Raw genomic sequence first — 14,724 nt, forward strand, 5'->3', positions numbered from 1 at the left:
GGATATCTCACTCAGGATGATCTTTACAAGATCCCACCATTGCCTGCTCACTTATAAGTGGATACTATATATAATATAGGGTAAACCTACAAAAATGTGTGCACTTAAAGAAGCTAAGCAAGAAGGAGGGCCCTGGGTAAGATAATCAGTCCTCACTCAGAAAGAAAAATATTTTAAGAAGGAGAAAACAGGGAACAGGACAGGAGCATACCACAGAGTACCCCTGAAAGACTCTATGCAGCAGAGTATCAAATCAGATTCTGAGACTCATAACCAAACTTTGGGTAGAGTTCAGAGACTCTTATGAAAGAATGGGGAGATAGTAAAACCTGGAGAGGACAAGAACTATACAAGGAGAACAACAGAACCAAATAATCTGGCACAGGTTCTTTTCTGAGCCTGATACTCCCACCAAGGACCTTTTGTGGCTCTAACCTAGTACCCCTACTCAGATCTAGCTCATGGCAGCTCAGTATCCAAGTGACTTCCCTAGTAAGGGGACAGGAACTGTCTCTGACATGAACTCAGTGGTGGGCTCTTTGACCACCCCACACGAAGGTGGGAGCAGCCTTATCAGGCCACAGAGAAGAACAATGCAGCCAGTCCTAATGAGACCTGATAAGCTAGGGTCACATGGAAGGGGAGTGGACCTCCCCTATCAGTTGAAAGACTCCCTGGAGCCTATCTAGACGGGGAGACCCCGCTTCCCAAGGAACAGCGAGACCAGCCTTCGGATGCAAGCCGCAAGAGGTTTATTTTGATACACGGGTACCCGGGGCGACCAAGCCTATCGGAGGACTTGTGCGCCTCTCGGTTGGGGTGACAGGTTTTTATAGGGCTCGGGAGCAGGAGGCGCGGTTACAGAAGCGAGAAGCATAGTTACAGGGGTCTGATTGGGTGGTTGGAACAAAGCCGTAGTTAAGTCACATACCCAGAACAGGGAAGGCGGGAAGGCAGATTGTGAGCCCAGTCACGTACCCACCCGGAACCGGAAGGCGGGAAAGAATGCAGCGAGGTAGCTCTTGCTATACCGCACCTACTCTACATAGTGTTAACAATCGCTGCTTATCTTTTGGTCTTTCATTTCCCCCTTTCCTATGATCATTTGAAGACCCAATCTTGGGTCTTCCAGATATGACCCCTTGTTTCTTATAGATTTATTTTTTTATAATGGGATCTGGGGTTCCTTCAGGGTGGATATAGGGGTAGTAAGCCAAGGAGAACTATTACAGGATCTCTCTAGGCTTTTAGCCCAGTTGCTGCAATATTAGTGTCCATTTCAGCTAAGCAGATGTCCAAGACAATAGCTAATGCCAGGGAGCCCCTTTTGACTTAGCATTTCAGCCTGCTGGGGGGGATTTGGGCGTAGATCTGTCTTCTGGAGCTTCTTCGAGCTGACCGTTGGACCGTAGGCATCAGGGGCTAGGAAGGCTGAAATGCCAGTCAAAGGCTGGGCAATGGGGAAGTCCCAAGCATCTGCTTCGTTGATCTACCCAAAGAGGCAGGGAGCAATCATGTCAGTTTCCAGGAAGTCCAGATCTCAGCTTGCAGTCCACAGCTAATCCCGGACAGAGTTAAACAGGTGAAGATCTGCTGAGACAAATTCAGACTGGAGACAGGAGTTAAAATTTGTCTATTAAATGGGAAAGATCAGGGAAAATCTCATCTGCGATCCTTTTGAGCTATGCCAGATCCAGGTCACATCCATGAAACTCATATGAAATTTTAGTACACAAAAGGAAATATACATAATTTTAAATACTCAGAAAAGTAACATATCAGCAAATCAAACATTTTGAGAGGAACAGGTAAAACTGCATCCCACTGAATGAGTATCAGTTAGCTGTTTGTTTTATAACCTTTATACACAACCTAAGTGTGTCCACAGTAACATTTTTTTTGTGGGCATAGCTGTTTGTAATTAGTCATGAATGAAGCTTGGCCATTTTTATACACTCAGCATATACTTTTAGTTTTCACTTTTACTTTTATGTTTACACTGGAAAGTTAGGCAGAAATACATTACTGGCTTTTAGTGCTAAACCCTGGATGCTTGGACTTTCCTTAACAAAGCAACTAGAAGGAATAGGTTTAGGATATTTCTGTGTCAAAATCTACCCCAGAAATGGCAGATATTAAGAATACCATACTAAAAGCTATGACTTTTGGGTCAGATACACACATTAAACAGATGTTTTTAAAATAACGAGAAGCACCTTTAGTCTATCTTTAGAAGCCAACAAAGGAAATTAAAATCTTAACCTGGTGACTGAATAATAAGCAGTTATTGCTCCATCAACTTATCAGAACTCTATTGATCAATGCCAAAACTCTGAACTTTTAAAATTTTATAACATAAGCACAATAGTAGCAAAGAGGGGAGACATTTAAAATATTTCCCATTTTTAATCTGCTTTAAAATATTTTTATCTCTTTATAATAAAAAAAAACTACTTAGACTCTCCAATCTTTTGTATTTATCAACCCTGAAACATTTTTTAAACTAAATAATAACACTCTAGATTTTTACAACCTAAACTCCTATATTCTCAGACCCTATATAAGCTCCACTTATTTATCTTAAGACATGAGTCCTGTGAGCAAGGCAAACCTGTCTTTTTTTCTAAATAAGGTATCTAGTACTCTGTGGTTCTAGCTAATGAGCTGATCAATGAGCTAACAGTCGATCTAATTGTCTTTTCTCTAGCTGCAAAGCTACCGTAAGCTTAGCATAGCCGTCAAGGTGTTCACAGACCTGAGAAGGATAAATTATAAGCTAAATAAATACCAATCCATGTGCCAATCAAAATGACAGGGATGACTAGTTAGCCCATTACCTAGGCAGTGTCCCTGGCTCCTGTGTTTCAGCATCCTGAACAGACGCAGTTCTGCCAGGCACATAAGATGAGAGACTGTTTCTGTGGAGAAAGAAACGAGAGAATGGCCTCACCTCGCCCTTAGCAATGTGAAACATTGACTCCAGGTGTCCACAGTTTTGGCTGGGCCCTAACAGTGGGCCAGTTGAGGCAGTATTGCCCAGTGGTTAGCATACCACAATCCAGAGTTGCAGTCATCTGTCGTTGTGCCCAAATCTTCTCGGAGACTTTGGGGGACCTACTGCCAGGATTGCGGAACTTCCTGTCACAATAAGCTTACACATGTTAAAATGCCTAATTCAGATTTCTGACAAGCTTGAGGGCCAGCATATCCGAGTTACTCTGTTTTTATCATCTGCTCTAAACTGTGTCCTATAAAACAGAATGCTATGATCTCTCATTCTAGCATATTTTCGAGATGCATGTCCTAGAAGTATATATTTTAAGACAAATGGACAAGAGACTAGGTAAGGCTCAACTGCCGTATTTAGCATGACTTTAAATCTGTTCTTTCTGAACTAAAATCAAAGCAAACCTTTTAATCGGATACAGTTTATAGAGAGGCTAGCTAATCTTGCTGCTCCTACCACTTGCATTAAAATTGAACATTAAAAAGCTTTGCATTTAGCACTAATGACTAAACATATCTCTGGACCAGCATGGCAGCTGGCCACGTGTAACTGAACTGAGCTGGAATCCCTAAACAAACATGGCAGCCAAACTACAGCTTCACGCGCTCTCTATTGCTGAACCATCATGGCAGCTGGCCACGTGTAACTGAACTCAGCTGGAAGTCTTAAACAAATATGGCAGTCAAACTACAGCTTTACGAGCTCTCCATTGCTGAACCATCATGGCGGCTGGCCATGTGCTAGCATTTGCACAGGCTGTGACTGACAATACCAAACATGGCCATTAGGTGCTGATGATACAGCAAATACTTCGGAGCTTCCATAATCCCCCACAACCAAAAGTTCCCAGTAATCGAACAAGCTTTAGAACCAACTGCATAACAGAACAATTTTAAATTTAAACTGTAATTATTTTAGCCATACCAAACCTATCAGCTAGAATTTTTTTTCCTTAAAAGAGCATAAAAAAACATTTTGTAATGAGGAATCACCAGCCTTTTAAATGAAGTATAACATTTTAAAATACAGTTTTTTTTTTTTAAATCATATTAACTCTCTGGCTTTTTATAACACATCCACTAACCTTCTGCAACATGCTATATACATTCAGATTTCTAGCTTTTCTTTTCTGGCTTAACCAGACATGCTTACTTTTTTGCTCTCTTTCTTGCTTTTCAGACAACATAAAAACTCTCACTAAAATCCTTTCCATTCTGACATGATCCTGCTGAAGCCCAGAGTCTACGTACAATTTGCTTTTTATAGGCAAAGCAAAAGCAAGTTACATTACTATAAAGAGGAGTTCTGAAACTGCCAATTTTTTTTAAAATAACTTTCCTGCATCTGATAACATAAAGGTAACAACCAAACTCTAAGGAACTTAGAACGAGCTTTAAGGAACTTGGTGAAACTTCCCCTTTTCTTTGTCTCAAGATAAAGAACAGGGTGTAAACATGTTTTTTTATAAACAAAGCAGCTCATCAAACAAACAGCTCTCCATAAGATACATTTCAAAAACTGCAATTTTCTCAGTCATAGTCATACCCAAATGTCGGATAAACTTTAAACAATTTTACAGCCTTAAACATTTTTTTTAAAACCCGTTTTTGCGATATTAAAACAAAGTACCCCTTTTGTAGGAGAGAAGTCACAAGGCATAACCATAATCTCTAAAATCAAAACCAGATTTTAAAACCAGAATTTACCAGTGCAAGCAATTTAATTTTTAAAACCAATACCAATTTAAAATAAGCTATCCTTTTAACCTAGAAGGAAATGAGAATTATTTGACCAAGGTTTTTCTTTTTCTTTTTTTCCCATACCAAGATGGCGGTTACATTATAAAATCACATGGTGAAGTCAAGATGGCGGCGAGACACTGAGACACTTTAGACCACGTGGCAGCCTATACAATATGCGCTTATGGATCTAATAAGGCGCATAGGCACACATTTTAAACAAATTTCGTGAGGCCTTTCAGAACAGAAAACAAAAGGTAGACAGACAAACAACACTCACTACACTTATGACAAAAATCAGGCAGACAGAAGACAACACAAACCGCGCGGTACGAGATCGGCGCCAAAGCGAACACAAAAGTTCAGATGGAGACCGTGTCGGAGGTCCGGTTCCTCCGTCTCCCAGATGAAGCACGAAGCCTTCTCTCAGGGGCGTCGCCCCAAAGAGTCCCACTCGGCTCGTGTTTCCAGACAGGAGGGAACCCAAGAAGGGTTACCTTTCAGACGGGGAAGCAAATGATTCCCCTACCAGGCACTCCTCTCCCAGGAGGCACGGAAAAGAAGTCCGAGCCCGTCGGCTCCTTCTAGTTTCCGTCTGATACAGATGACCTGGCCAAGTCCAGACCACAGGGGGACTCGAACCCCCTGGAAAAGAACTCACACAAAGACAGACCGTTTAACACAACCATACACAAGACTCACAGAACAAAAAGCCGGCAGGTCTTACCTCCCGACGCTGGGTCGATGGTCCCTGGGCGGGGGTCTCAGATCTCGGTGGGACCTCCAAATGAAAGACTCCCTGGAGCCTATCTAGACGGGGAGACCCCGCTTCCCAAGGAACAGCGAGACCAGCCTTCGGATGCAAGCCGCAAGAGGTTTATTTTGATACACGGGTGCCCGGGGCGACCAAGCCTATCGGAGGACTTGCGCGCCTCTCGGTTGGGGTGACAGGTTTTTATAGGGCTCAGGAGCAGGAGGCGCGGTTACAGAAGCGAGAAGCATAGTTACAGGGGTCTGATTGGGTGGTTTGAACAAAGCCGTAGTTAAGTCACTACCCAGAACAGGGAAGGCGGGAAGGCAGATTGTGAGCCCAGTCACGTACCCACCCGGAACCGGAAGGCGGGAAAGAATGCAGCGAGGTAGCTCTTGCTATACCGCACCTACTCTACATAGTGTTAACAATCGCTGCTTATCTTTTGGTCTTTCACAGTGAACTTGGAAAGGGGAATGGTAGGAGATGAGGGTGAGAGGGTGTGATTGGGAAGAAATGAGAGAGGGGGCTACAACTGAGACACAAAGTGAATAAACTGTAATATAAAATTAAAAGAAATAAAAAAGTTTTAGAAGTGAAAAGTGAGGGGAGGAGGGGCAAGATGGCGGCGCCGGGAGGACTCTCATTCTGAGCAGCAGCAGCAGGATCAGCACAGTGACCAGTAATCAGTACTCGCGGCCATAAAACACAGTCATTGTGTTTCCCAGGTGAGAGGATACCCCACGGTGGGGGATTCAATCAGCTTTTAACTCCCCCAGCTAAACTGCGGAAGAGATCCCGGTTCCGCCAGACGCTTGGCTGCCGGCCGCCAGCCCCAGCCCCAGCCCAGAGCCACAAGCCAGTGTCTCTAGTCATGGTCCCAGACTGAACCGTGCACACCACACTATCAGAGACTAGAATTTTCAGTCAAGAGATAACCCCAGGGTACAGAAAACGACTGGGACTGGCCTTAGGTCACCCAGACATCCCCTGGAAAAGACTCGGGGTCCACAGGCACCCCAGGAGCCAGCCTGGAGCCAGAGCTGGGGACCCAGGTTCCTGCACTGAGCCCTGCCTGCCTGCGCGCCTGACTCGCCGCCTGAGATAGAACTGTGGGCACCAGGGCACCAGCGAATGAGTTTCACTGTCCGGTGCAAACACACAGGGAGGGAAACGGCTGGTCTGATCTCAGAGCACTCAGCCGACATCCCCAACCTGAAAAGGTCCCCGGAAAATTACTCAGCTTAGGGAGGCACCCAGGTTCCTAAAGGCCGCAAAGGCAGACATAGGCAGTTTTTGCGCAACAGACAGCTGGCAGAGACTGAGCTGCCATCACACAGCTGTGCTCCAGGCACAGGCAGTTTCTGCGGCCAGTCAGCTGGCGGACACTGAGCAGTGTGCACCAGGGCAAAAAAAGACACTGGGAGTCCCTGTCTCCAGAGAATCCATAGGGAAGGATGGAAACTGTACTGACCTAAATCACCCAATCCTTCCCTAGAAAAAGTCTAGCAGACTAGTGGGGCCGAGGCACCAGCACTCAGCTATGCTCCAGACACAGGCACAAACAGTTGCTGCTCGCCTGATGTCCAACTGGGTCACTGCAGCTGATCATTAAATTTACAACAAGAAACCCAGAAACAGGGCAGCTGCCCTCAGGACTTCCCTGGGTGAGAGGAGAACCCTTTCGACTAACAAAGACCACAGTTACCACTCAGGTCTATATCCCTGAGGTGAACAACTCCTGGAAAAACACCAGCCATCCAGGGACTATACCCAAAAAGCTGAGAAGACATCCTTCAGGAAAAACCAGCTTTCTGCAAAGGGGATTCTCTCCACCACAGGATCCCCAGGAACCACCAGAAAATAACCCCAAACTCCTAAGATAGCACAATGGGTAGAGGCCAGCGTAAAAGCTCAAGCAACAAAAGACAGAGCAATATGGCATCTCCAGAACCCAGTTACCCAGGGGCAAATAGCCCTCGACACCCCACCATAACTGAAATCCAAGAAGATGACCTAACAAGTATGCTCACGAAGATGATAACAGAGGAAACAAATAAGATTCATAAAGACACAGAGGAAGATAAACTCAAACAGAATATTGCCATCCGTAAAGAAAAAGAGGAAGCTACAGCCAAACAGTTTATGGCCTTTAGAAAGGAAATGCTTAAAACACTGACTGAAATGAAAGAAACAGAGTTGAAGGAACTAAAAGAAAAACAGGAAAGTACAATCAGACAGGTGAAGGAAGTAAACAAAACAACTCAAGACCTGAAGATAGAATTGGAAAAATTAAAGAAAACACAAATGGAAGAAATAATGGAAAGGAAGAATCTAGGGAAGAAAACAGGAACTACAGAGGTAAGCATAACCAACAGACTAAAAGAGATGGAAGAAAGAATCTCAGGTGTAGAAGATACAATGGAAGAAATCGATGTATCTGTCAAAGAAAATGTTAAATCCGAAAAATTCCTGACACAGACCGTCCAAGAAATGCAAGACAATATGAAAAGACAAAACCTAAGAATAATAGGTATAGAGGAAAAAGAAGACTCCCTTCTCCAAGGCCCAGAAAATATTTTCAACAAAATCATTGAAGAAAATTTCCCCAAGCTAAATGAGAGGCCAATTAGAATACATGAGGCCCACAGAACACCCAACAAATTTGACCAGAAAAGAAAATCCTCCCGCCACATAATAATCAAAACAGTAAGCATACAGAACAAAGAAAAAATACTAAAAGCTGCAAGGGAAAAAGGCCAAGTAACATATAATGGCAAACCCATTAGAATCACACCTGACTTTTCAACAGAGACTATGAAAGCCAGAAGGGCCTGGACAGATATCATGCAGACCCTAAGAGAACACAGATGTCAGTCCAGGCTACTATACCCCGCAAAACTTTCAGTCCTCATAGATGGAGAAAACAAGATATTCAATGACAAAAACAAATTTCAACAATACCTACAAACAAATCCAGCATTACAGAAGACACTGGAAGGGAAAATACAACCCAAGAAAGCTAGCTACATTCAAGAAAACACAGGAAATAAATAACCTCACTTCAGTAAAACAAAAAGCAACCAAGCACACAACCTGATGACCACAGCCAACATCAAAATCAAGAGATCTAACAGCCACTGGTCATTAATCTCTCTCAACATCAATGGACTCAACTCTCCAATAAAAAGACACAGATTAACAGAATGGATACGTAAACAAAACCCAGCAATCTGTTGCATACAAGAAACACACGTAAGACACAAAGATAGACATTACCTGAGGGTAAAGAGTTGGAAGACGAATTTACAAGCAAACGGACCCAAGAAGCAAGCAGGAGTAGCCGTTCTAATATCTGATAAAATAGACTTTCAACCAAAATTAATAAAAAGAGATGGGGAAAGACACTTCATACTCATCAAGGGAAAATTCCACCAGGAAGACATCACAATCCTGAACATCTATGCCCCAAATACAAGGGCACACACATTTGTGAAAGAAACATTGATAAAATTTAAAGCACATATAGATCCCCACACATTAATAGTGGGAGACTTCAACACCCCACTCTCAACAAAGGACAGGTCATCAAAACAGAAATTAAACAAAGAAACAATGTCTCTGACAGAGGTCATGAATCAAATGGACCTAACAGACATTTACAGAACTTTACACCCAAACACAAAAGAATTTACCTTCTTCTCAGCACCTCATGGAACCTTCTCCAAAATAGACCATATAGTGGGTCACAAAGCAAGCCTCAACAGATACAAGAAGATTGAAATAATCCCATGTATCTTGTCTGATCACCATGGAATAAAGCTGGACCTCAACAATAACAGAAATAACAAAAAGCCTACACACACATGGAAACTGAACAACTTGTTACTAAATGACAGCTGGGTCAGGGAAGAAATAAAGAAAGAAATTAAAGTCTTTCTAGAAATCAATGAAAATGAAGACACAACATACCCGAACTTGTGGGACACAATGAAAGTAGTGCTAAGAGGAAAGTTCATAGCACTGAGTGCCTTCAAGAAGAAATTCGAGACAGCTCATTCAAGCAACTTAATGGCTCACTTAAAAACCCTAGAAAAAGAAGAAGCAGACACACCAAGAAGGAGCAGGCGGCTGGAAATTATCAAACTCAGGGCTGAAATCAATCAATTGGAAACAAATAAAACAATTCAAAGAATCAATGAAACCAAGAGCAAGTTCTTTGAGAAAATCAACAAGAGCGACAAACCCTTAGCCAGGCTAACTAAAAGGCAGAGAGACACCACCCAAATCAACAAAATCAGAAATGAAAAGGAGGATATAACTACAGACACTGAGGAAATCCAAGCAATCATTAGGACTTACTTCAAAAGTCTATATGCCACAAAATTTGAAAATCTAAATGAAATGGACAATTTTCTTGATCAATTTGACTTACCAAAGCTGAATCAGGACCAGGTAAATCAACTAAATAGTCCTATATCCCCCAAGGAAATAGAAGTGGTCATCAAAAGTCTCCCATCCAAAAAAAGCCCAGGACCAGATGGCTTCAGTGCAGAATTCTACCAGACCTTCAAAGAAGAGCTAACACCAATTCTCTTCAAACTATTCCACAAAATAGAAACAGAAGGAATATTACCAAATTCATTCTATGAAGCCACAGTCACCTTGGTACCTAAACCTCACAAAGATTCAACAAAGAAAGAGAATTTCAGGCCAATCTCCCTTATGAACATTGATGCAAAAATACTTAATAAAATACTTGCAAACCGAATCCAAGAACACATCAAAGATATTATCCACTATGACCAAGTAGGCTTCATCCCAGGTATGCAGGGGTGGTTCAATATATGGAAATCCATCAATGTGATCCACCATATTAACAAACTGAAAGAAAAAAACCACATGATAATCTCCCTAGATGCTGAAAAAGCATTTGAGAAAATCCAACATCCATTCATGTTCAAAGTATTGGAGAGATCAGGGATACAAGGCACATATCTAAACATAGTAAAGGCGATATACAGCAAGCCTATAGCCAACATCAAACGGAACGGAAAGAAACTTAAAGCAATCCCATTGAAATCAGGGACAAGATAAGGCTGCCCACTCTCTCCATATCTCTTCAACATAGTGCTGGAAGTCCTTGCTAGAGCAATAAGACAGTTGAAGGAGATCAAGGGGATACAAATTGGAAAGGAATAAGCCAAATTATCACTATTTGCAGATGATATGATAGTATACGTGAGTGACCCCAAAAACTCTACCAGGGAACTCCTACAGCTGATAAACACCTTCAGCAAAGTGGCCGGATACAAAATTAACTCAAAAAAATCAGTAGCCCTCCTGTATACAAAAGACAAAAGGGGTGAGAAAGAAATTAGGGAAACAACACCCTTCACAATAGCCACACATGACATAAGGTACCTTGGAGTAACCCTAACCAAGGAAGTCAAAGACTTGTATGAAAAAAATTTCAAATCTCTGAAGAAAGAATTAGAAGAAGATATGAGAAGATGGAAAGTTCTCCCATGCTCATGGCTTGGCAAGATTAACATAGTAAAAATGGCCATCTTACCAAAAGCAATCTACAGATTCAATGCACTGCCCATCAAATTACCAACACAATTCTTTACAGACCTGGAAAGAAAAATTCTCAACTTCATATGGAATAACAAGAAACCCAGAATTGCTAAAACAATCCTCTACAATAAAAGATCTTCCGGAGGTATATCCATCCCTGATTTAAAAACTGCATGGTACTGGCATAGAATCAGAATGGTGGACCAATGGAACCGAACAGAGGACCCAGAAATAAACCCACACACTTATGGATACCTGATATTTGACAAAGACGCCAAAACCATACAATGGAAAAAAGATAGCATCTTCAACAAATGGTGTTGGTCTAACTGGATGTCTACATGTAGAAAAATGAAAATAGATCCATACTTGTCACCCTGCACAAAACTGAAGTCCAAGTGGATCAAAGACCTCAACATAAAACATTAAATCGGCTTGAAAAAAAAGTGGGAAATACCCTAGAACTCATTGGTACGGGGGAAAACTTCCTGAACAGAACTCCAACAGCACAGGCTCTAAGAGCAACAATCAATAAATGGGACCTCATGAAACTGAAAATCTTCTGTAAAGCAAAGGACACCGTCATCAAAACAAAGCGACCACCTACAGATTGGGAAAGAATCTTCACCAACCCTTTATCTGACAGAGGACTCATATCCAGTATATATAAAGAACTAAAGAAGCTGAAAAGCAGCAAACCAAGTAATGCACTTAAAAAATGGGGAACAGAGCTAAACAGAGAATTCTCAGTAGAGGAATACCGAATGGCCGAGAAGCACTTAAAGAAATGCTCAACCTCACTAGCCATTAGGGAAATGCAAATCAAAACAACCCTGAGATTTCACCTTACACCCATGAGAATGGCCAAGATCAAAAACTCAAGTGACAACACATGCTGGAGAGGTTGTGGAGAAAGGGGAACCCTTCTGCACTGCTGGTGGGAATGTAAACTTGTACAACCACTCTGGAAATCAATCTGGCGCTTTCTCAGACAACTAGGAATAGTGCTTCCTCAAGATCCAGCCATACCACTACTGGGCATATATCCAAAAGAGGCTCAAGTACACAAAAAGGACATTTGGTCAACCATGTTTGTAGCAGCTTTATTTGTAATAGCCAGAAGCTGGAAACAACCCAGATGCCCCTCAACTGAAGAATGGATGCAGAAATTGTGGTACATCTACACAATGGAATATTACTCAGCAATGAAAAATAAGTAAATCATGAAATTTGCAGGTAAATGGTGGGATCTGGAAAGGATCATCCTGAGTGAGTTGTCCCAGAAGCAAAAAGACACACATGGTATATACTCACTCATATAGACATACAACATAGGACAAACCCACCAAAACCTGTGCATCTAAAGAAACTAAGCAAGAGAGAGGACCCTAACAAAAATGTCCAATCTCCATCTGGAAAGGCAAAGAGGATGGACATCAGCAGAAGAAGAAAATAGGAAACAACCTAGGAACCTACCACAGAGGGCCTCTGAAAGCCTCTGCCCTTCAGACTATCAAAGCAGATGCTGAGCCTGATGGGCAAGTGTTGGGCAGAGTGAATGGAATTTTAGGTAAGAATTGGGAAATAGTAAGAGCTGGAGAGGACAGGGTCTCCACAAGGAGAGCAACATAACAAGAAAATTTGAACACAGGGAACTTCCCAGAGACTCATACTCAAACCAAGGACTATTCATGGAGATAACCCAGAACCCCTGCACAGATGTAGCCCAGGGCAGTTCAGAGTCCAATTGGGTTACATAGTAATGTGAAGAGGGACTGCCTCTGACATAATCTGATTGGCCTGCTCTTTGATCACCTCCTCCTGGGGGGAGCAGCCTTACCAGGCCATAGTAGAGGACAGTGCAGCCACTTTTGATGTGAACTGATAGACTAAGATCAGAAAGGAAAGGAGAACCTCCCCTATCAGTGGACTTGGGGAGTGGCATGCAAGCAGAGGGAGGAGGGAGGGTGGGATTGGGAGGGGAGGAGGTAGGGGCTTATGGGGGGATGCAGAATGAATAAAGTGTAATTGAAAAAAAAAGAAAAGTGAGTGGTGTGGTCAGCGATGATAGAGGACAGCTTAAGGATGTAAAGATAGAGCAGTTAAAGAAACAAAGATATTAGACTAGGTGTAAGGTTTTGTTAGGGTTTTTTTGTTTATTTGTTTGTGTTTTTTGCTGTTAATATGTGTACATTGTACGGTGAGGAGGTAGAACATAAAAATGATTGGTATGAGGCCTAGTTGAGGCTGATTAAGGGTAGGGAGTGTCTAGTTTGGAGGTGTATGCAGAAGGGTCTGTGAGTATAGTAGAGAAAGGTTTATTATGTTCAACAAGGGAAGGAGAGGTGGCATCCCATACAGTGGGATTGACTAAAGAAGTGGGCAGAGGATAAGAAGGGCTTGGGGATTGAGAGACTGGAAGTGTACAGAGTCTGAGGAGGAAGAGAAGGTTACACGCATTCTCTTGGGAGCTGTTAGTCAAATCAGGGGCAGAAAGGCAAATATATGTCAATTCTGCAGAAGACATCTTTTTTAGGAAAGGAATGGTACATGAGACAAAAATGGGAAATGAGACAAAAATCCTTGAAAGGAGCAATTTAAGGGAGAAGTATGGATGGGTCTGGAGGACTGGTTGTGAATTATGACTATGGGTGACGGAGAGGGGTGAGTGGAGCCCCAACAGTAGCATAGAGAGAAGGAGCAAAATCTGAAACAACTCTTTTACAGTTTGAATTACTCTCCCAGATGTATAAATCACTATCTCAGGCTTTCATATCTTCAGATCTTAACACAGTTTCTTGTCCTAACTTGAGACAGACCTATATGTCTTGGACCTACATAACTTGTTTCCTCTGGTTTTCTCTTGACATATATAACTTAATTGTATTTGTCCTATTACCTTTAGAAACTCACATCTTTCTTAGTATGAAGCTTGTCAGCAAGGTAAACTGGGCTGACCAAGCAGCTGGATGTTTGCTGCTGTTAGAGCTACTTAACCATCAAGGTCATCTGAGATCTAAGGAGGATGAATTTGAGTAGAAAGTAAAATTTAAATGTTCTTTTGTATCACTTAAAATGACAGAGATTTACTTAGACAGTTGGTTGAAGCATATCAAGTCTCATCAGGAATCTTCCTCTCTGGCCTGACAAGGCTGCATCACCAGGGAAAGTGATCAAAGAGCTTGCAACCAAGTTCATTACAGAGGCAACTCCAGTTCTTACTCAGGAAACCACATGGAGACTGAGCTGCACATTGGTACATCTGAGCAGGGGTGGACACTCTCAACAGAACAAAACAAGTCTACAAACAGGGAAAAGTTCTTTTCCAACCCAACACTGGACTGAAAGCTAATACCTAAAATGCATAAAGAACTGAAGAAATTAGAAACCAACAAACTAAATAATCCAATTACAAGTGAGGTACAGAGCTAAACAGATAATTCTCAACAGAGAAATATAAAATGATGGAGAAACAAACAAACAAAAATGCTTAACATCCTTAGTCATCAGGGAAATGCAAATCTAAACGACCATTGAAATTCTACCTCACATCCAAAAATATGGCTACGAATAAAACTCAACTTTAAATACATGATGGGGAGCATGTAGAGAAAGGGTAACCCTCCACCATTGCTCGTGGGATGCAA

This window comes from Meriones unguiculatus, chromosome 18 (assembly GCF_030254825.1).
Source record: "Meriones unguiculatus strain TT.TT164.6M chromosome 18, Bangor_MerUng_6.1, whole genome shotgun sequence".
NCBI classification, from domain to species: domain Eukaryota; kingdom Metazoa; phylum Chordata; class Mammalia; order Rodentia; family Muridae; genus Meriones; species Meriones unguiculatus.